The sequence below is a fragment of the Ruditapes philippinarum genome, unplaced genomic scaffold, assembly GCF_026571515.1.
Source record: "Ruditapes philippinarum isolate M1 unplaced genomic scaffold, ASM2657151v2 ctg8164_1_1_1_1, whole genome shotgun sequence".
Lineage (NCBI taxonomy): Eukaryota > Metazoa > Mollusca > Bivalvia > Venerida > Veneridae > Ruditapes > Ruditapes philippinarum.
In genome coordinates this window covers 1-21,607 of record NW_026863149.1, presented here as the reverse complement: position 1 = coordinate 21,607, position 21,607 = coordinate 1, and the positions used below count along the sequence as shown (strand labels likewise).

The window sequence follows — 21,607 nt, the reverse complement described above, 5'->3', positions numbered from 1 at the left end:
GTTCAACCAACAAGTAATATTAAATCGTGATATATTCTAATAACATTCAAGGTAGCCAGTTTAAAATACAGTTTCTTTATATAGCATTCCTTTAAGTGCCTATCCTTTATCAAACATTTCATTTATGAGCTGCGTGTTCATTTTTTACTAGAAGTGGCTTTGTCATTAACGCGTTAGCATAAAAAGCAGACATGTCTGCTGCTGTCAAATGAAAACAATGTTTAGGAACGAATAATTATATTACACATTTGATTAATTTTATGCAAATTGCTACAACTACATCTATACGCTATTATCGAATTGTGAAAACTAAAATATGAATTTTGTTTTGAAAACTATCTAGAATGATAGAAAATGTTCTAAGAAAATAAATCCGAACACCAGTATCTTTAATTCAGCCATTAACGCTGTACAGACGTTTAAAGAGATGTTAAACTAATGTGATAACAAAATGAAAATATGAAGCAAACAGAATCTTAAAGCAGGTACCTGCACCCTGTAGGGTACTTAATTATATATATGTCATGTGATAGTCTTGTGACAATCACTTCTGTGGCTAAACTAAGAGGCCATGCCAGTTTTGTAAGGGAGTTGTGTTTTTTTTCAGGATGGAAAACAGGCTTTTCTAATTGTTTCATTTCAGCCAAAACTTACAGAAATGGTAATTAAAGATTATTTCAGCCAAAACTTACAGAAATGGTAATTAAAGATTATTTCAGCCAAAACTTACAGAAATGTTAAATAAAGATTCAATTGACTGTCTACATATATGTGAAGAATAAAGCTTTATTTTTTTTATACTAAAAGACTCAGGAATGCTTAGAGGTTTGAGAACTGGTTTCTCCATGATGTAAGTAAAACATAATACATGTATATAATATGTATTTATATATTAAGCATATGTCCATGACTTGTAAAATCATAAGTACTATAAAATCTGAACAACAGCCATGGCGTCCCCTCTGGCATAAATGAAATATATTGTATCATTGCAGTCATATGAGCAGTCTGTGACCATGTGGTAGACCTAGAATGTCACTCTCCCTTGAGATTTTGGTAATCTTAGCGTCCTTGGCTTTCTTTGCTGGTGTGAAGTTAGAGTATTTTTTTTAATTTTCTAACATTTCTGGCAGACACCTCAGCTGGACGTTGGCATTTTTTCTAGGTTTATCCATCTAAAAAAGATGTAGATATGTAAAATAGAATGTATAAAACGAATAATGAATTATTTTACATGTACACTGTACAATATTGTACCTGAAGGAAGGGAATTTCATAGTATTCTCTGGAAGGGATTACATGCCATTTCGTACAAATAATAGTGGCAAAAGTGATGTAAAAATGTTTCATATTTTATTTTGCAAAAATCAAATACATTTCAATACGATAATGTTTAAGAATCCCCTGCTTTTGGCAGGTTATAGGCAGGTAAAGTTAAGCAAGAGCTGTCAGACTAAACAGTGCTCTTGTTAATTAGATACAAGAGATAAAAAGTATATGAATGATAAAAAACATCTGTATTATGAGTTAATAAAGTACTCAAATATATAATTTTTTGTTTGTTTGTTTCATTTTACGCCTTTTCCCATTAGTATCTTAGTCATATAGGCGGGTAGTTTCCTGACCATCGTTCCTGCAAAGTTACCAGTACTAGATTACCTTCCTCAGTGCTTAACTATCAAAGCATCTCCCGGGGATCGAGGTAATAAATTCATAGACTTTTAACCCCTCGACCACTGAGGCGGTCCAAATATATAACAATTTTCATATAGTGTAAAATAAGTTCAAAATGGAAATACTTCTGAAAATACAAGAGCTACATATTTTAATTAAATCTCATTAAATATTATATGTAAGTGTTGATAAAACATATATTTTTGAAGTTTACATTAAATTCCCGAAGAAATAAAGAAGTCACAAAAAAGGAAGAAAATTCTAACTTTACGTAAGGGCCTAGAAATCAATCAAATCCACGGAAATATAAGTATTATTGAAATTTATCCTATCATACATATATCTAAACAATGTTTCTATCAAATTATCGTGGTCAGTGTCAATACTGATGGTCAAAATAATAAATACATGTATGTATCTTCAAACACTTATTTCGCGCAGCAGCAGAATACTATTATTATATTGCTATAAAACTTACAACATCTTAACTGCCCATTTCAATGGAATAAATGAAAGTTATAGCAGGCTAAGTCATATTATTTATAAATATTTATTTCTAATTATAATCATTATCTATATTTTATACAAACAAAAATAAATTTTGCTATATATATTTGGGTATATTTAGGTGTACGGTATTTGGGTATTTCGTGCCGCCGAAAAAAAAGGTGATTCGGAATACACAAAAAACATGAATGTCAGTAATACAGCCTTTTACGTTTAAATTTTAAAATTATTTGTATTGTGATTATTATGGCTTGAAAGCACATAAAATTTGCTTTTTATCAATGTTCATTTTGTTTCGTTTCGGGAATTAACTAAAATGCAAGCGCCTTTTCATTTTGAAAATTTTATTTTCATTCGACAGATTTACGCATACGGGAAAAATATGACACTTAAACAAACTAAAAATACAGATAATGTAAGAATATTTTTTATGCCTTACTAACGTTGAATTGATTTTATAGTGCTTCGATTATAAACCTATAACATAACTTACGATTTTTGTGGCCGTCTGCACGCTCGCGACCTAAAAAGCTTGAAAATGATCCTCATTTTTGACAGGTTCGGAATGGGCGAGTTCACTGTATTCATTTTTTTTGTTGTCAAAAAATTAAATAACATAAAAAGACATTGATTAATTAAAATATGTTTTTATATTTATAAGAACAATTAGAAGTGTGAAAGAATTTGTTAAACACTGGTTAATTAATCAGTTAATAAGCACCTTTATAAGTGTGCTTATACTTCACTGTTTGTGCGATCATTTTCTTATAGTTTGATTTTTTTCTGGTGCTCAGAGGAGCAATGAATACTCATATAGATATATATATATTGTATAATTGATGTATAATTCATGTTATAGACCTGCATTTAATACCGGACTCATGTTCTCTTGCGCTTTTTCTTGTTCATGATTTAAATTTAAATCTTTTTTCATTTCTTTCAACGCATTATAACAAACACTGAGAAAACTCCGCCATCTTTGTTTACATCAATAATTAAAATCGGTGCTTCGCCGGGGGGGGGGGGCGTATAACAATTTGGTGTATTCCTACACTTACATACGAGGTCAATCTCCGAACTTGACGGAGATTGCCGAGTTGTTACGATTGGTACACTAACGCCGAAAAATTCAGGGGAGATCACTGCGTAAAGATGGTCAAAGACAGGCGAATTAATGTTCAAGCAAAATAATTCCCGAATGGTCGAAGATTTCTAATATTGTTTTATTATATTTTCTGATCGAAATTAAGTAAATACAAAGCGGACATTCAATCTCTGACACAGAAGTTCACAACAAACCTAACAACAAGTAGTTCTCAAAACAGCTTTAAACTAGCGACTTAAAAGAAAGAAATATTTTTATTTTGTTACAAGTATCCAACAAATAACAACGCATTCAAAGTTTAAAAATAGCGTTGGCTAATAGAATTGTCAATAAATGCACAATCACAAATTACGCGGATGAATATGATTTTATCAATGAAAATACTATTTTTAGCGATGTCTATTACCGAATACTACACAAACCGAGTAGTGGAATATATAGATTCTACATGTCGGACTGTTTGGGCGAGAAGATTTTCGCTAAATTATTTACTTCAATTTCAAACAACAGGTTTATCCTGAACAAAATACCTCGAAATTAATAAGGATAACAAACCCGAAATGCAATGGAAGTTCTAAATCTAGAATGACTTGATGTTATTCAGTAATTATTAGTATAACTCCTCCGTGGTGCAGGGGTAACGCGCTCGCTTCAGGAGTGAGAGGTCTGGAGTTCAAATCCAAGACGAGGAAACTTTTTTTTAAATTCTTTTTTAAGTGTCTTTGTTCAGGAAGTAGCCATGATATGCAAGGATAATGTGACTGTCGTAAAAAAATGAACATAAATGATTTTTTATGCATCTCTAGTTATGCAGAATTCCGTATGTATCAAACTCTTGTGCCTTGCAAAATGAATTATAATACATAAAAATAAACTTATACAGGAAAATGCATACAGATATACAGTACGATTAAGATTGCAAAGATCATAAAATACCACAGAACTTGCATCCCTTTGATTTTTTATAAATATACATGCTTATAGTAAGCTCCAGGATTATTTACATCTGTGTTAAACAACAGTTAAAGTCGTTACAAGCCCTAATTTGGAATAATATGGTTTTCTTCAGGCCGTTCACATATATTCACCGTGGCTGAAGGGTTTTTGCGCTCGCCTATAAAGCGAGAGGTCTGGAGTTCAAATCCCAGTAAAGGCAACTCATTTTTTTTTTCAAATTGTTTAAGTCAAATAAACATTGGATTGCATATCAGTGTTGCAATCAGTCTTATAGCCAATTTACTACAATTAAAACGCTGGAAAGCATTGGTGGCACTATACATATAATCTCACAACCTGCACCTTTCTTACATTATGAGACCCAAACAAATTCAGCGCCTTCTGTGCTTTGATTTTAATATCCGATCCTCGTCGCCAATGTAACATTTATATTTTCTATTTGGATGGCTTACTAGCACACAAACTAAACAAGACCCGAAGGATGGTTTACATATTTGATTATATGTGTTGCATCCAAGTATACACTCATAAACTCCCAAACATCAAGTAAACATACACAAAGTAACAATAACGATATTTGATATTAAAGGCGTGGCTTATTATAATTATCTTGTAGACTTGCTTACTACACGCCCGTATTACGTTACCAAGGTAACTGTATAACGATTCGTTTTCAAGACATGCCTGTTACACGTTTTTTTAGCTCACCTGAGCACGAAGTGCTCAAAGGTGAGCTTTTGTCATCACTCTGCGTCCGTCGTGCGTCGTGCGTCGTGCGTCCTTCAAAAAATGGCGTCAAACTTTTCAAACAACATCTCCTCCTAAACTACATGGCCAATTGCAACCAAACTTTACAGAAATGATCCTTAGGTGGACCCCTTTCAAAGTTGTTCAAAAATTTAAATTCCATTAAAAACTCTGGTTGCCATGGCAACCAATAAGAAAAACTTAAAAAATCTTCTTCTAAAAAACCCTAAGAGCTAGAGCTAAGATATTTGGCATGAAACATCTTCTAATGAGTGCCTACCAAGTTTGTTCAAATCAAAGCCCTGGAGTCAAAATTGGCCCCGCCCCAGGGGGTCATTGATTCTCCCTATATGCATGTAGTAAAAACTTAAAAAATCTTCTTTTAAAGAACTCAAAGAGCTAGAGCCAGATATTTAGCATGAAACATGTTCTAATAGGTGTCTACCAAGTTTGTTCAAATAAAAGCCTTGGGGTCAAAATTGGCTCCGCCCCGGGGGTCATTGATTTTCCTTATATGTGTATAGCAAAAACTTAAAAAAATCTTCTTTAAAAAACCCCAAATAGCTGGAGTTTAGCTATTAAGCATGAAACATCTTCTAGTGAGTGTCTACAAAGTTTGTTCAAATCAAAGCCCTGGGGTCAAAATTGGCCCCGCCCCGGGGGTCATTGATTTTCCTTATATGACTGTGTATAGCAAAAACTTAAAAATCTTCTTTGAAAAAACCCAGATAGCTAGTGTTTAGATATAAAGCATGAAACATCTTCTAGTGAGTGTCTACCAAGTTTGTTCAAATAAAAGCCCTAGGGTCAAAATTGGCCCCGCCCCAGGGTGTCTTTGATTTTCCCTATATGCATATAGTTAAAACTTAAAAAATCTTCTTTTAAAGAACCCAAAGAGCTAGAGCTAAGATATTTAGCATGAAACATCTTCTAATGAGTGTCTACAAAGTTTGTTCAAATAAAAGCCCTAGGGTCAAAATTGGCCCCGCCCCGGGGGTCATTGATTTTCCCTATGTGCATATAGTAAAAACTTAAAAAAAACTTCTTTTAAAGAACCCAAAGAGCTAGAGCTAAGAAATTTAGCATGAAACATCTTCTAATGGGTGTCTAACAAGTTTGTTCAAATAAAAGCCCTGGGGTTAAAACTGGCCCCGCTCCAGGGGCCTATATACAGGTGAGCGACTTTGGGCCATCATGGCCCTCTTGTTTCTTTTGTTTCCTTATTTCAGACAGATTTCCCCTTCAAGTGATTATAATTCATGTTTTTCTATCAATAACTCTCACGACAATAACTGAAGTGCACGAATTTTTTGGACAACCCTCGTATATACTTATTTCAGAGTGTTGTTTGTACCAACTTGAAGAAACAACCTGATGAATATATAGATATGGCCGAAGTTAATAGCTGTTTGTTGAAATTGATTTAACTAAATCCCGAATCGATTTGATCCTCAGGGGCTCGGATAGCTATATTAAATTGCGCCGCACCACCCCTATTACAAAAAGCATGCTCCTTGATCGCCTCATTTTTTTCGGGTTTACTTTCTGACGACAGGGAAAGGTATAACGATAGAAAAGCCGTATTCAGATGCTCGTATATTGGTATTTTGCCTATGATACAAAAGAGAAAGGACATTAAAACACTTGGCAGTCTGATTTATACTTTGGGACTAGGCCTATGCCCCTCGTATAAAATCAGACAGCTTCGTGTTTCGCCTCTCCTTCTATTATTTATTAAACTAAAACGTGACATCTACTAAAATAGCTTGCACTCAACACTTTAGTTTGCCTCACACCAGTGACCAATTCTACTGATATAAATGCTTACGTATACGAAAGAGTCGAAATTATAATGATTGCTATCTTGACCACACACACACACAGACGCACACACACGCACGCATGAACACACACAATCAAACACACACACAACGTGCTCGTCACGTGTCATAAGTTTTAAGCCTAGCTTTCTCATTGGTTTAGAATACTAATCCTTTTAAGATTTTTCTAACTTCGCGGAATATGACGTAAAGTAAATAGTTCCTACTGTATGATTTGTTAAAATATAATCTAATTATTGTTAGGCTTCCAAAAAAAGAAAATCAGACTGTTTCAGATATATATGTTGTTGTATTTCTATTCACTTTGTTTGCTCGTATTATTTCTACCCGTAAGAGAAGACCATTAATTTCATATGACGTATTTTATATACATGTATTGAACTATTCTTACATTTTATTCCAAGCAGTTTTGTTACTGCAACTTTTGAATTATTCGGTATTAGATGCGTTATTATAAGGTAAGACAATATTATACTTAAGCTAGCATTTCTTTATTTCTTTAAATTTTACAAAAGGTATATTTTAAATCAAATTTTAGCGAAAAAAAAGGTAATTATTAAGCACTTATTAAATGACTTCCGCATTACTTTATTTCAATACACACGTCAAACTAGGTCACCTGATTTAACTTAAATCAATACAGGCAATAAAATAAACAGAATTTTGCTTAAGAAGTAAAGTACGTCCGCTCAACACACACTTTTAGAACCATAAGTGCTTCGCTTAAACTCAGGTGTGCCATTTCCGGACCATGGCATAGGGAACGTGTTACAGTATCGCGCTTTCCGGTTTATTTCTTTTCGGGAAGACAAGTATGTGATTTTTTCCCGGTAAATTCCACAAGAAATTTACTTTCTTAGAAGTTTTTGTGTGCTTCAATTGTAAGGAACAGGATCAGTCATTTTATCATATATTTTTTCAGACCCTGCACGGCAGTATCCACATAAATGTGCAGATTTGGCAGTTTGAAAATTCGAATCGAGAGACCAACACAGTTTTCTCCCATTCTGACATTATTTAAGCATGCCTACATAAAGTAAACCAATAAAACGTTAGACTTTTGCGTTTGGAAATGTTTATAAAAGTAAATGTCCAGTTGAACCCACAGGGGAAAGACGCTTTGATCTGATCTTATACCCTACCTTATCCTCTTCATTAGTCCCTATTACAACCCACAAAAATATGACCACATTTAATATTCATGCAATAATTATATGACACTATTACACAATTTTCATGATACCTATAGTATTAGTAATACAACAAGGGTAGCAACTCCTTCACCCTTCCAGGGCTTTGATTCTGCTCAAGTTTACATTTAATGTCATAACTCAGCCAAATCTCTATATATTTTTAAAAAAAACTTGGTCTCGATCAATATGTATGCAATGCCATCTTCCATATAAAGCAGTGTTAAATATTTTGTTTTATACGAACACCGAAACAGATTGTTTGGCAAATGAGTATATAGTAAGCTTTTCACCTTTCTATAACTATAATTTTGATAGTGGAAAAATTATTGTTTTTATAAACCTTATAGTAAGCATTACAGTGTTGATTTTTTTCCAGGGTTGTAGTAGGGTTCCAGGGGCAGATAGGGGTGGGGTGTCCAAACACTGATACTACCAGCTGTGCGTTGAACAATATTTATCTATGGATTTGCCATTTCCTTTTATGAACTCAGTAACACGTTTCAGATGTTCAAATCATACGTTAAGCGACATTATTGCTCCGCGACCACATGATGATGCCTTGATTGTATGTATATATGTAGTCTACGTTTAATAAGGGTCCATCCGCCCATGAACCTACATTCGCTGTCGAGCACGGACTCCAGACGTGTCGAGTACGGACTCCAGACTGTCGAATGCGGACTCCGGACGTGTCGAGTACGGACTCCGGACATGTCGAGTACAGACTCCGGACGTGTAACAAGCGCCTTGACTTAAAACCACTGGCTCTGTTTAATATATTGGTGCTTTTGCTTATACCTTTGACGATGAAATAGAAAGAGCATCGAAACACGTGGCTATCTGATTCGTAGACGGGGTGTTGATCAGATTGCCGAGTGTTTTGATGTTCTTCCACTTTTGTATCATAGTTAAAAATAAAAGTAGGTTTCCTGTTGTCACAATATGAATATATAGAAAAATGTAACCAATGAACGAGCATCTCAATATGATGTTTATATCGCTTTCCCTTTCTCTTTCGACCACAGAAAAAATGGGCCAATCAATAGGCATTCTCTGCCATGAAGTGCGGGTAACTGATACCTGCACTCCAGTTAACGCTCTTGGCATATATATGTCTGACACATTTTCAACAGAAAGGTCCCAAACTACGATATTAAAGCAGTGTATATATAATGACGCCTTTTATATTTTTAATATAGTTTTAATGTAAAAGAACTTGACATGAATCTGACATCATTGACATATCAATTGCTTTTCCTTTTCGACTTTGTCTTAAAGTATATAGATTGCTTTGCATAAGAAAAGGGTCAGTATTAGCAAAAATGATTTCGATATCAATACAATAAAGTTCATGAAGCTAAATAGCATACATCGTTGGATAAATGTTTTTTGTTTTTTTTTGCACACTAGGAAAATGGGATTATTTCAAGTGAGGAAACTAACTATTTCGCTTGTCTAGGTGCCTGAAATAATTCACAAAAGAATAAAGTATTGACCTTTAATATGTCACCGCTATAAAAAATAAAGACTTGACAAAATGTATCCGGCTTATTGTTATCAAATGGTAAGATTACCCATAATGTGACAGAGGTTGACTACGTTATCTTGTCATGTTTATTTTGACAACTGGATTGGACTTATAAACCATATGCACAGTCTTTGAAACTCAATTATGAGATAAAAATAAAATTGCGTTTTATCCTCTACAGACAATTGAAAAGAGCTTTAATATTAAAGAATTTAAAACTATAATCTATTGTGTGTGTGTGTGCGTACGTGCGCGCGCGTGCGTGTGTGTGTGATTGTCGGTTAACGCGTAACATTTCGGCATACTTAGTCACTGTCTGTGTCTTATAGACCCTTTCATTTAAGACCGTATTCAAGTTGTCGCCCTTGGATGACGTCATTGGGGGATACGGTGGACAATGCCGATACGATTAAGTACAATACAAGTAAAATGGTTTCCTGCGGGGAACATATTAATGATATAAAGATATTTCATTTAACTATTTTCAACATTGTCTGGGGGGATAAATAAACGTTGGTATCAGGAATATAGTTGACAATAATCGATCAATATAGAAGAAGGTCTTTGGAAACTGGTGACCGTTGATGACCGAAGAAGGTCGAACATAAAACAATTATTTCTTTTTAAGAAAATGATTAAATAGGCCTACCATTTTATGAATATTTCCGAGCAAAAAAAAAAAAAAAAAAAAGTAAACACACAGGTTTACACAGAAAATATCTCTATTTATTATGACAGATGCCACTACGAATTATTTTATTTTGAAGATTTTCAGTATAAACAATTTATTGTTTGTAACATTTTGAGATACATATTAAGGAAACATTAATAATTTTCAAACACATCATTCAAGTTTTTCCACCTCAAACGGTAACATAATTATAGAAAATTAAAAATATCACGTAATAGTTTTTTGTTCTTAATTAGGTGTAATTCTGACTTATTCCCTAAAGGTAAATCCGTAACATACGATATTTAGCCAGGTGTTCGAAAAGGTCATTAAACCAATCATGTACGGTTTACAGATCACATGCTCCTCCATGTACCGAAAACAGGTCACGTGCTCCTCCATACCTCAAAAGTTAAACGCGTACCAAATACCCTGCGGTCTCCAGACCGCAGGGAATAATAGATGGATATAAAGATATTAATCCCGTCTCTTTTAAGATTGACAGCGATTGAAATTGCCAAAATTGTGTGTAATTGAATAAGATATTACATAAAAAGAATGGTGAAATGAATAAATATGTTAACTATATAATATGATTAACGATTTGTTTTAATAGTAGACCATATTCCTGGGTAACTGATCATAATTACCATTTTCGATTATTTTACCAGGCAGTTAAATCGAACTTACTTGCTTATACCTGAGATATAGATAATGTATCTATGTCTCTTCTAATATACAATACCCAAAATATATTTTTAGTTTCAAAAATGTAAGGATTCTGTAGTTTCGAAAAACGGCTGCGTAATAATTAATTGCAAGATACTGGTTTATTAAAAATCATTTTGATTTAAGCATTACTTAGACAAAGAAAAGAAAACAATATAAATCCATGTACTTTCAAAAAAAAATGTAAAGGCTTAAAAAGTAAAAATTCTTTTGAATGTACATGACTGTATACTATTTGTGTCCACGAAAAATGTACTCTCAAAAAGTCGTACATCACACCAATATATTCAAGCTTGTAAAGTAATATTTGATACTTTTTAATTCAAACTCTGCTTATTGAGAGATTAGATAGAATATGTCCGTACTGCTTTATCATTGGTAACCCTTTAGTTATTGAAAACGAATATCATGCCTTTTTTATTTGCCCCAAATTTGATAGTATAAGACAAAAAATATCTGTTTAATTGGTATAAGGGAAGACCAGAACCAGTCAATTTCTCATACCTAATGAAAACCGAACATCATCCTACATTAAAAAAAGTTTAGCATTGTATGTAACCAAATTTATGATTAATATAGATATGAATTGTTTGGTTTCAAAGATCTAATTTTAGACAATTACGTAAATGTCAATTGTATATTGTTTCATACTGATAAAAACAAACAAAAATTTTTTCTCCAGAAAATATGCAAATGTTAACAAAAGTTTGATTTAATGCGTTAATAGTACTGTTTTTTTGTATAGTTTTTTTCTGAACTTGATACTACGTGTTTTTCATTAACAGATATGGTAATATGTAGTATTCTCTACCTTGTTATATAATGTTCAATAGTATGGAATATACTACTATTTTGTATTTTATAACTAATCAGATGTACATGTATTTTTCTGATATTATACAATATATTGTGAATTTGGGCTGATGACTTGGTTTGGAATATGTAATGACAAAATGTTGACGTTTACGAATCGTATCTTAAAATGATTTATTTTCATGAGAAAATGTAAGTTTTGTGACTTTTTAAAAAAAATTGCCGAATCTTATCGGAAAGTGTGGTCATTTTCAATCAAAATTCACGTAAAGTAAAGCTTGTACAGGGCCAGAAATTTGTAAGCATGCTCTTTTTGATGTTGACTATGAATCCATTAAATTGATTTACTCAAACACAGTTGGGATATGTTAAAAATCGATAAATACTTTCCGTCCCTCAACTTTTTTTTTACATCGCCATGTATATACTAGTACGGCTGTCGACGGTTGAGCGGTTGTCTGCCCATTAGATTGTACGGTGTGTTGTAATATTGTTTATTTTTCCAAACGCATTTGACGAACAGGATAAACGGTTCAACTTTATAAAGATATATATCTTAACACAAAGGAATAAAGTTTTGCAGGTTTAATTATTGTAGGCATGCTTAAATAATGTCAGAATGGGAGAGAACTGCGTTGGTCTCTCGATTCGAACTTTCAAACTGTCAAATCTGCACATTTATGTAGATCCTGCCGTGCAGAATCCGAAGAAATATATAAGAACAAGCCGGATCCTTACAAGCGAATATTTATAAAATATCTTATGGACACGATGGTTCAATAGCATTTATTCTTTCCCTTTTTATGTCTTACAAGCTGCATAAAACTTATCCTAAAACATCTTTAAGAAACTAAACTACGTACCTGTAGTATTGACCCTACCTGTCTTCCCGAAATTAATCCCCTATCTTGAAAATTCTATACTGTAACCGGAGAGCGCGATTCTGTAGCACGTTCCCTACGGTGATGTTGTGCAAAACTTTTATGTAAGTGGTTACCTTTTCTGGTGATGTAAATCCTTTTTATCAAATATTTTCAAAAAATAATAAGTTGCTACTATTACTACATGTGTATTTACTTTCTCAACTCATTTGAATATATTTTTAAAAAGTACATTGCAAAATTGTATAAATAGTGTCCATCTTGATAAAAATGTCAGCCAATTTTTCCCTAATTTTGACCAAATTATACTTGTGTGAACTGTCGACAAATTCCAGTCAAGTATTAGCATTAAACAGTAAATGCAACAATATTTATTTATCATCTTTGCCCAGTGCTACATGTGTCCGCATGATGCTTACGGTGTGTGTTTTATTCTATCAAATTTGATAGGTAAAATGGCCTTTATATATCAAATCAAACATTTTTTTTATCAAATTGCACGCTGTTTTTCGCCACAGAAATCAAAGTGTGTTGTACTTTGCCCGAAATTCATTCTACTGAGCTGAGAAAATAAAACATATTATATTATTAAAATCATATGATAACAAAATTCTGGTCGAACTGTGGTTTGATTTTGGAAAATGAATTATATCAATTTTAGAAATCACCATAAAACAACACCACAAATACAGCATCAGAAATCGCACACCTAATTAGAAGCGAAGCACCAGTGTTCTAATTGTAAGCGTTAACGTATATTTCAACCACAGACACTTGGGGTGTGGAGCTTAAAACGCCTTTAAAATCCAAATAAAAAGTATATTTGTCAATCCCAGCACATGTACTGATCATATATATATAAACTTAATATAAGCCGTTTTGAAAATTTTTTATATTCCAATATATTACCGAATGGCTCCGCCCATAGCCGACTGGTTCCCATCTTCAAAGCGCAGCGCATTTTCCACACGGCAAAGCTGGGGAGCCACGTTTGAATCTATCTAGCAGCTGGGCCTTTACCGTTTTAGGGTAAAACAACACAATATGGTTTTTTGCTAGATATTTATTTTGTGTAGTATATACAATATAAATAACACAAAACAATGGGCCTGAAAGGAAAATAAGGCATTATAAATATATTACAACAATATTATTGTACTTATATTAAGAATTTACATGTACTTATTTAAATGTGATTAATCACTTTTTTATACAAACATTATAAATACAAAGCACTTTTTATTTAGTAAAAATACATATTATTATAATTTACTATTTACATGCATGTACAATATGTATATAACATACACAATAAATACAAAACAGTGTCATATACCTTGTGAGTGATACAAGTACCCTTTTTTCTATTTATTAATATTTTTTTTACAAACAATTGATTACTTTAACATTTAGTGTATGTGACTTGTGCTGTAAAGTTAAGGTTATATTTATGCAAGGTGTTAAGAATAGGAGAAATAGTATTTTAGATCATCCATTACAAATTATTACACAAAACCCAAAACAACTTAAGAATTAGCCCAAGACAAATAAATTTTATCATACACAGAATATAATTCAAACTGTTTAATTTAGAGATAGATAACGAACTGTAAACCAAAAAGAATAAATACCTTAGTTTAATTTTTCTTTAAATACTTTAAATATAAAATAAACTGTTAAAGAGCAAAGCAAATTTTTTTAACCTTTCTTTAGTACTACACACCAAACCTGGTTATGTGATTACAATATAACAAATACTTTTATTTGATTGGATGAAAACATACACCTGTTAACTTAGTTTATAAATAGTTAAACATGTACAATATTTTGGAATGTGTGAGCAGTTTTTACTAGTATTAAAGACCAATGATGACCAGTAAACATTAAAGGCACATTATAACCAAAAAAATAAATATTTTAAAAAATAATTAAATGTTAAAATATTAGCACTGCTACATTTGTAAATGGGGTAAAACGGCGAAAATCTTGATGTTTATTTCGGCAGTTGCGTTGTTTATATTACCGTTGAAGTTTAAATTTGACCATCATCGTGAAGAATTATATCTTCTGTGTCGATGGACTAAAGGATTATGTGAAAATATTGGAAATGGAATAAAATACATGGTGATGTTGACGGTAGGTGTGCGGATTTTTTCCGGCGAACATTTTTATCTTGTGTATTATTATAGACGTTGAAATATGAAATTTGTTTCAAAACGGCTTATATTAAGTTTTTTTTGGATATATATGTTCCGTACATGTGCTGGGACTGACATTTGAAGATACTTCCCTAAACTTATCTACCCTGTACCTACAAAGGTCAAAGCTTATTTGTTTGCATTGATTGTTTGACTTTTACGGAAATAACATCGCGCACTATTAATCAGGGGTCGGTGTTTAAGGGGCATTTTTATTTGATACAGGAAGAAAAAACAGAAAACGTAGCCTCGTGTTTCGATGCTCTTTCTCAAAAATAAAAACACGCTCCCTATCATCACAATATAAAACCTTAGAAAAAAGCATCTTAAGGTGATTCAGCTTTGTCAGCCATGTTTGTTTTCACAAAGTCTGTCCAAAGTGAAAGTAGGCCAAAATTCATATAACAAAAAAGCTCACATCGTTATATGATGAGCCATTTGCAAGTTCACCTTCAGTTCTATGTTTTAAAGATTATTTTAAACAAAAATAAAAATGACAACAATAAAAAAATTTACCTTGAATGGGCTACAAAAGCTACTTTTTACAGAAAATACAAAAAACTTAAAAAAACATAAATCTTAGAATTGTAGTTGATCTGACCTTAAAAAAACATGGCCACCATGACATGTGTAAAAAAGTAGTACCATGAAAAAAAAACATCATTTACCTATTTCTTGTGTACATGACAAACAATCACACTTCACTGTTACACATAAAAAGGTTAAATTTTAAAGTTTGATTGTGTTTTTTTTTAATTGTAGTTCATAAGGCTATAAATGATGATTGTTTTCTTGCACTACTTTTTTACAAAAAATAATGGAGGCCATGTGCTTAGATAAGGATTTATTTGGAGTTTAGTTTTGAAAGATTTTTGTATTTGCTGCAAAAAATAGCTTTTATAGGCACTAAAACAGACTTTAAAAAGGATTTTGCCATTCATGAAATGTTCTTAAAACTTTGCAACAGAATGTTTTTGGTCTTCAGAAATGTAGCATCTTCAAGGTACATATTCTTATTGTTATCATTTTTATTTTTGTTTATAATTGTCCTTAAAATATAAACCTGGAAGTGTACTTTCAAATGGTTCATCATTTAACAATAAGAGCTTTTATTTGTTTCCATATGAATTTTGGCCTACTTTCACTTTGGACAGACTTTGTGAAAACAAACATGGCTGACAAAGCGGAATCACCTTAATATGAAATTACTATCGTTAGCCCTTTCCCTGTCGTCACAAAAAGTAATCCCAGAAAACATGGAGCAATCAACGAAGCTCTTTTTTGTGCGGTAACTTGAGTGACCTGCTCTTCAGAAAACGCACATCAATGTATGGGAGTCCGACTTTACTTTGACATGTTTTCAAAAGAAAGGTCTTAGAACTATGATAAATGGTGGCATATTTCTGCCACCAGATAACCATATAACTAACTAGTTAATTAAGAGGTTAACTAGTTACGTAACAAGGTAACCTCTTAATTAACTAGTTATTTATGTGGTTGACTAGTTACGTAACTAGTTTCTTTTTCAATTAATAAAATATCAAAACGGGAAATAAATGCATGTTAATTAAGAGATTAACTAGTTTCTTGCTTAAAAAACTTAGAAACAATTTGGAGATAGAACAGTCCTTGTAACTTTTTTTCAAAAATTGTTTAAATCAAAGTGTTCAATGTGACTTAGAACATTATGTCTTTTAAGTTGAATTGATATATGTCACATAAAACAGTATGTTTTATCTTTTAAAGGCTGCTAAAAATGTTCTCGGCTAATTATCTCTTGATAAGTAGTTTTTGAGACCACACTATTTCGTAGACCAAATGCATCTATGACATTTGAAATCTTATTAAAATCCTTTGATCCAGTACATTATTAAATGGCATTAAAACAATAATATAAATAAATCATGATAAAATACCTACATAAATTTTGTAGACGTTTTTATCTATTTTTATGACTTTAGCCCTAACAATTTAATACCTTCGTCTAGAAAAAGAAAGCTGTAGATGCAAACGGGAATAGAAAACTTTCAAAATCCTCCGGAATGCTGGAAAAATCTTTCATGGATTTTTTTTCATAAAAATTCAAAAGATGGTCAAATTCAAATTGCTTCCAAAAGTTTGAAATAGTAGTAATTATGTTGTAATGCACGTTCTGTTTGTGTTCGTAAGAATTTCTTCTTATTGTAGGAATGAAAAAATTGTGGCTATAACTTAAGTAGGCAATGACAACATATCTGCAAGAAAAGACCTTTAAGGTAGAAGAAGGCATGACTTATATTTGAAAAATGTCATATTTAAAGATTGTCAATGTACAAAACATTACAAACATAATGTCAATTCAGAAATTCAAAGACAAATTACAAGACAAACTAAATATACGTACAAGAATATTTTTCTTCCTTCTGACTTTGGTATAAAATGTTTTTACTTTAAAGTAATCTATTAGTTATAAAACATTAATGCATTCTAAAACATAAATGTTTATATAAACGCTTAATATCTATAAATTTTCTAACAAGCCTTTTTTGCCCAGAAATGCTGTTATCTTTATCTCTCAAAAGCTTTATATTTAGAGTTCTGTTATAGTTTCCAAAAAAAGTTTCACATTGACCAGTAACCTAAACAATCTTATGCTTTTGTTTCTTATTTGCAATTAGTACAGTTACAGTCACTTAGTATTTTGAATGGAAGTCAAAATACTACTTTGTTGACATTTTGCTACTTGTATTATTAAGAGAATTTAGCATTCATAAGTATTTTTCAGGCGAAAAGTATCTAGCATGCTGTTAATTATTACTTAATATAATTTTTTAAACTCATATTTGCCTGTTAGTAAAAAAAGGGGGTTTTGAGACATTATGTGCTTTTAATTAAAGAAACTTTATAAAATATAAACATTTCCTTTTGACGAATTCGTTTGTTGAAATTGTATGATTACAGTTGTTTCTATCCGAAAATACACATCCGAAATTATGATAGCTTTATTTGCTGTTTAATCACATGCAGTTAATTCATAGGACTTAAGAATAAAATGTCAATGATTGGAGTAAATTTATAAATACATGATATCATTCAATACTTACATTTAGTATTAATATATGAAATAAACAGCACACGTTGTATAACCAGCTAGCTCAAAATGTTTCGTACAACATGGCGGGTGTCCTGTCATCACGTGATTTAATGCAATGTTTTGATACGGTACTTTGGATTTAGAACAGTTTGTTACATATGTCCCCACAGCGTGACATTTATCGATGATATGATTGGTTCAATAAGTTAGAACAGTCTATTTATCAAAACATACTGAATTTGTGGAGTTAGAACAGGATGGTTTTGTTGTAATTCATTTATGAAGCTCTGAAGCACTAATATAACATGCTAAGGAGATAGAACAGTCCATTACGAACAAAAGTGTGTATTTAACTTGGAACTTTTGGAGATAGAGCATTACAGTTTTCAAGCGACGATGTATATTGCCTTAATAACATACGTTATATCTACACATTCCCTTGGCCCCATTAGTAATACCTGAACCTCTAATTTTAAAACATAATTCGAGAAGATCATTGGAGGCAAAATGAATTCTATAAATGTAGTGATATTGAAAGTTGTTTAAAATTTAGATAATTGATTAGAATGAGCATAGTCATAAAAATAATGAAATGTTAAAAAGTAACTTAAATCTTAACTGGACTGACTGTTTTTCCCACGCAGATCACAAAATGTCTCGTGCGTAGGTCAGACCGAAATAACGCAATCGGAATATCTCGGCGTATATTTGATTGTGTATAACGAAAGTGTATATTTGACATCCAAAAGAAAATAGAGACTATTTCGGTAAAATTATGATTGAAAAATATGTCTGGCAATCCAAATCAATTAAAAAATGCCCACTGATGTAGAGTTATTAACAATTACGAGTTCCCGGTTCCTACAACCATGATAAAAAGTTTAATGTACTGTTTACTTTTATAATTATGAATTTACTTAATTTAGGTGGACTTTTACTCGATATATTGAAATAAACTTAGTCAACAACTTCCAGCGTTAAATCATGTAGGTCAGACGGCTCCGTTCTGTGAAGTGCTTGTTGGTATTAGAAAGGGCCAAGAATTTGCGATTGCGAAATAACGGCGTCCTTAGTTAAGAGTGTTTGGAACAATGGGAACATCTCGGCTATTACCAATAATGACCTCAGACTTCATGCGAATTGATTTTGTACTTTCGGTTTCTACAACGACAATAATAAGTACATGTATATTAAAAGTATACTGTTTACTGTAATGTCTAAAAATTAACTTAATTAAGGTAGACTTTCATTCATTAAATTGGGATACTTCCAGCATCATTACAAGGTTTAATTTCTTATCGTAGGTTATACAGAAATACCGTTCCGAAGTTTTACGGAAAGGACCGAGAAAATGAAATTTTAGAAAAAAAACGGGGATTACCCATAGTATTTTCCAAGTGGCCAGTATTAATCAAGCACATAAAATATTTGAATGTGAGCGTGTTTAAATTTATATTGTGTAGTTCAAGGCAACAATACACTTAGGATTCACCAGAGCATAGTTCTGTCACCGCATCGTAAAATTATTTTGGGATTATGTGAATATTCTTTTTGAAAATCGTTCATTGTTGATGATTGCATTATTTCGTATAAGGAATAATGAGGACATAATCAGGAATTATATAAGTATGAAACTTTTGCAATAACATTTAACACTGGTAATGACCTTTCAATTATAAATTACTCAGTAGGGCTGTAAGAAACCGTCAAAATCTACTAACAGATATTCGCCTGCCCTTATATCACCAGATTTACTTAGGTTAGAATCTTTATTCTTCGAGTAATTTTAGTTAAATTTCAAAATTAAAAACTAAGGATTTACTTTAAATAAGTAACAAAACACACCTCTTCAATAGTACTCAGTAGATTTTATTGTAGGAATAGATGACTGTATTTTATTCAGTCAAGTCAATGTATTGTCGGGTGCATAAGTCGTTATGTTCAGTTCTTAAAACAAACAGGCATGTGGTAACACAATTATGTTGAGTTACAAAGATATGTTGTAGGGTGTTACAGTTATTATGTTCGGTTATATTAAGCTGTTTGGTGCTCTTCTCATCACGTTCAACCATGAAAATAAACAGTTGAGTGGTACTATCATTTTGTTTGGCTGAGGCAGTGTATTATTTGGTGATACTTTTATTATTTTCAGTTGCAATTACATGCTGTTGGGTACTTTATTCCTTCTGTTCAGTCGTGAAATAGAACTGTTAAATGGTACAATCATTATCTTAAATGGTACTATCATTATCTTGTGTGCTGATTATATCTTCTTCAGTCAAGTCAATGTGTTGTTCGGTGCAAAGGTCGTTATGTTCAGTGTTTTTTGGTACTATTATTATGTTCAGTTCAGATGATATACAGTTCGGTGCAAAGGTCATTATGTTCAATAGTGAACACAAAATGTTGTGTGATACCATAATTATGTTGGGTTCATTCGGTTATTTTCGGGCAACAAGATGGGAGCGACTAATTTTTAATGGGTAAGGGTAGCCTGTTAAAGTCACACATGACCACCGTAAATAAAACTTAAACTTGATCTGTTTGGTAACCTATAAGAGTCACAAATGGACACAGCAAACGAAATTTAAAATATAAAACATCATAATTATACAAGTAAGGGAACCCTATTTGAGTCACACATGGCCACAGTATATGGAGCATATAAGTAAGGGTAGCGCAATAAAGTCACATATGGCCACAGTATATGCAACTTAAAATATATGTGTTGGTAACCCATTTGAATCACACATAACCACAATAAATGGAACATAATATCTAAGTAAGGGTAGCCTATTAAAGTCACATATGGCCACAGCATATGCAACTTAAAATATATGTGTTGGTAACCCATTTGAGTCACACATAACCACAATAAATGGAACATAATATTTAAGTAAGGGAAACCTATTTGAGTCACACATGGCCACAGTATATGGAACATTAAATATAAGTAAGGGTAGCGCGATAAAGTCACACATACCCACATTATGAAGAACATTCTATATAAGTAAGGGTAACCTTATTGAGTCACACTAGGCCAAAATATATGGAACATTATGTTTAAGTAATGGAAATCTATATGAGTCACACATGACTAAAGTATATGGAACATTATATATAAATAAGGGTAGCCTAATAAAATTAGACTCAAATACATTTTCCTGACTTAAACATTATGTCTAATATATTGTGGCCATGTGTGACTCAATAAGGTTTCACTTACTTATATAGAATTTTCTTTATACTTGGCCATGTTTGACTTTATTAGGCTACCATTACTTATATATAATGTTCAATTTACTGTGGTCATGTATGTCTCAAATGGGGTTTCCATACTTATATTTAACGTTCCATATACTGTGGCCATGTGTGACTCAAAAAGGTTTGCCTTACTTGTATATTATGTTTCATATTTTAAATTTCGTTTGATGTGTCCACTTGTGAGTCTAAAAAGTTACCAACACATATATTTTAAGTTTTATTTACGGTGGTCATGTGTGACTTGAACAGGCTACCCTTACCCATATTTCAAGTTTTATATACTGTGCCCATTATGACTGTAACAGTATAGTATAGTAACTTGATAAAATACCCATTGGGTATTAAATATGCCATACGATCTGTCCAATTTATGGAAGTAACGTTTTTAAGCTCCCGATGGTATTTACGGGGAAGAAAAATTCTTTTT

At 32.2% G+C, this 21,607-nt stretch overlaps 1 long non-coding RNA gene across 1 annotated transcript; it reads right to left on the bottom strand.

The window, feature by feature from the left end:
• Positions 1-873: 873 nt before the first annotated feature.
• LOC132721271 (uncharacterized) lies at positions 874-2,773 on the bottom strand. Its single transcript, XR_009624441.1, has 2 exons — positions 2,675-2,773; positions 874-1,175 (listed from the first exon to the last, which is right to left on the bottom strand). It is a non-coding gene; the product is annotated as an uncharacterized LOC132721271 (long non-coding RNA).
• Positions 2,774-21,607: the final 18,834 nt, after the last annotated feature.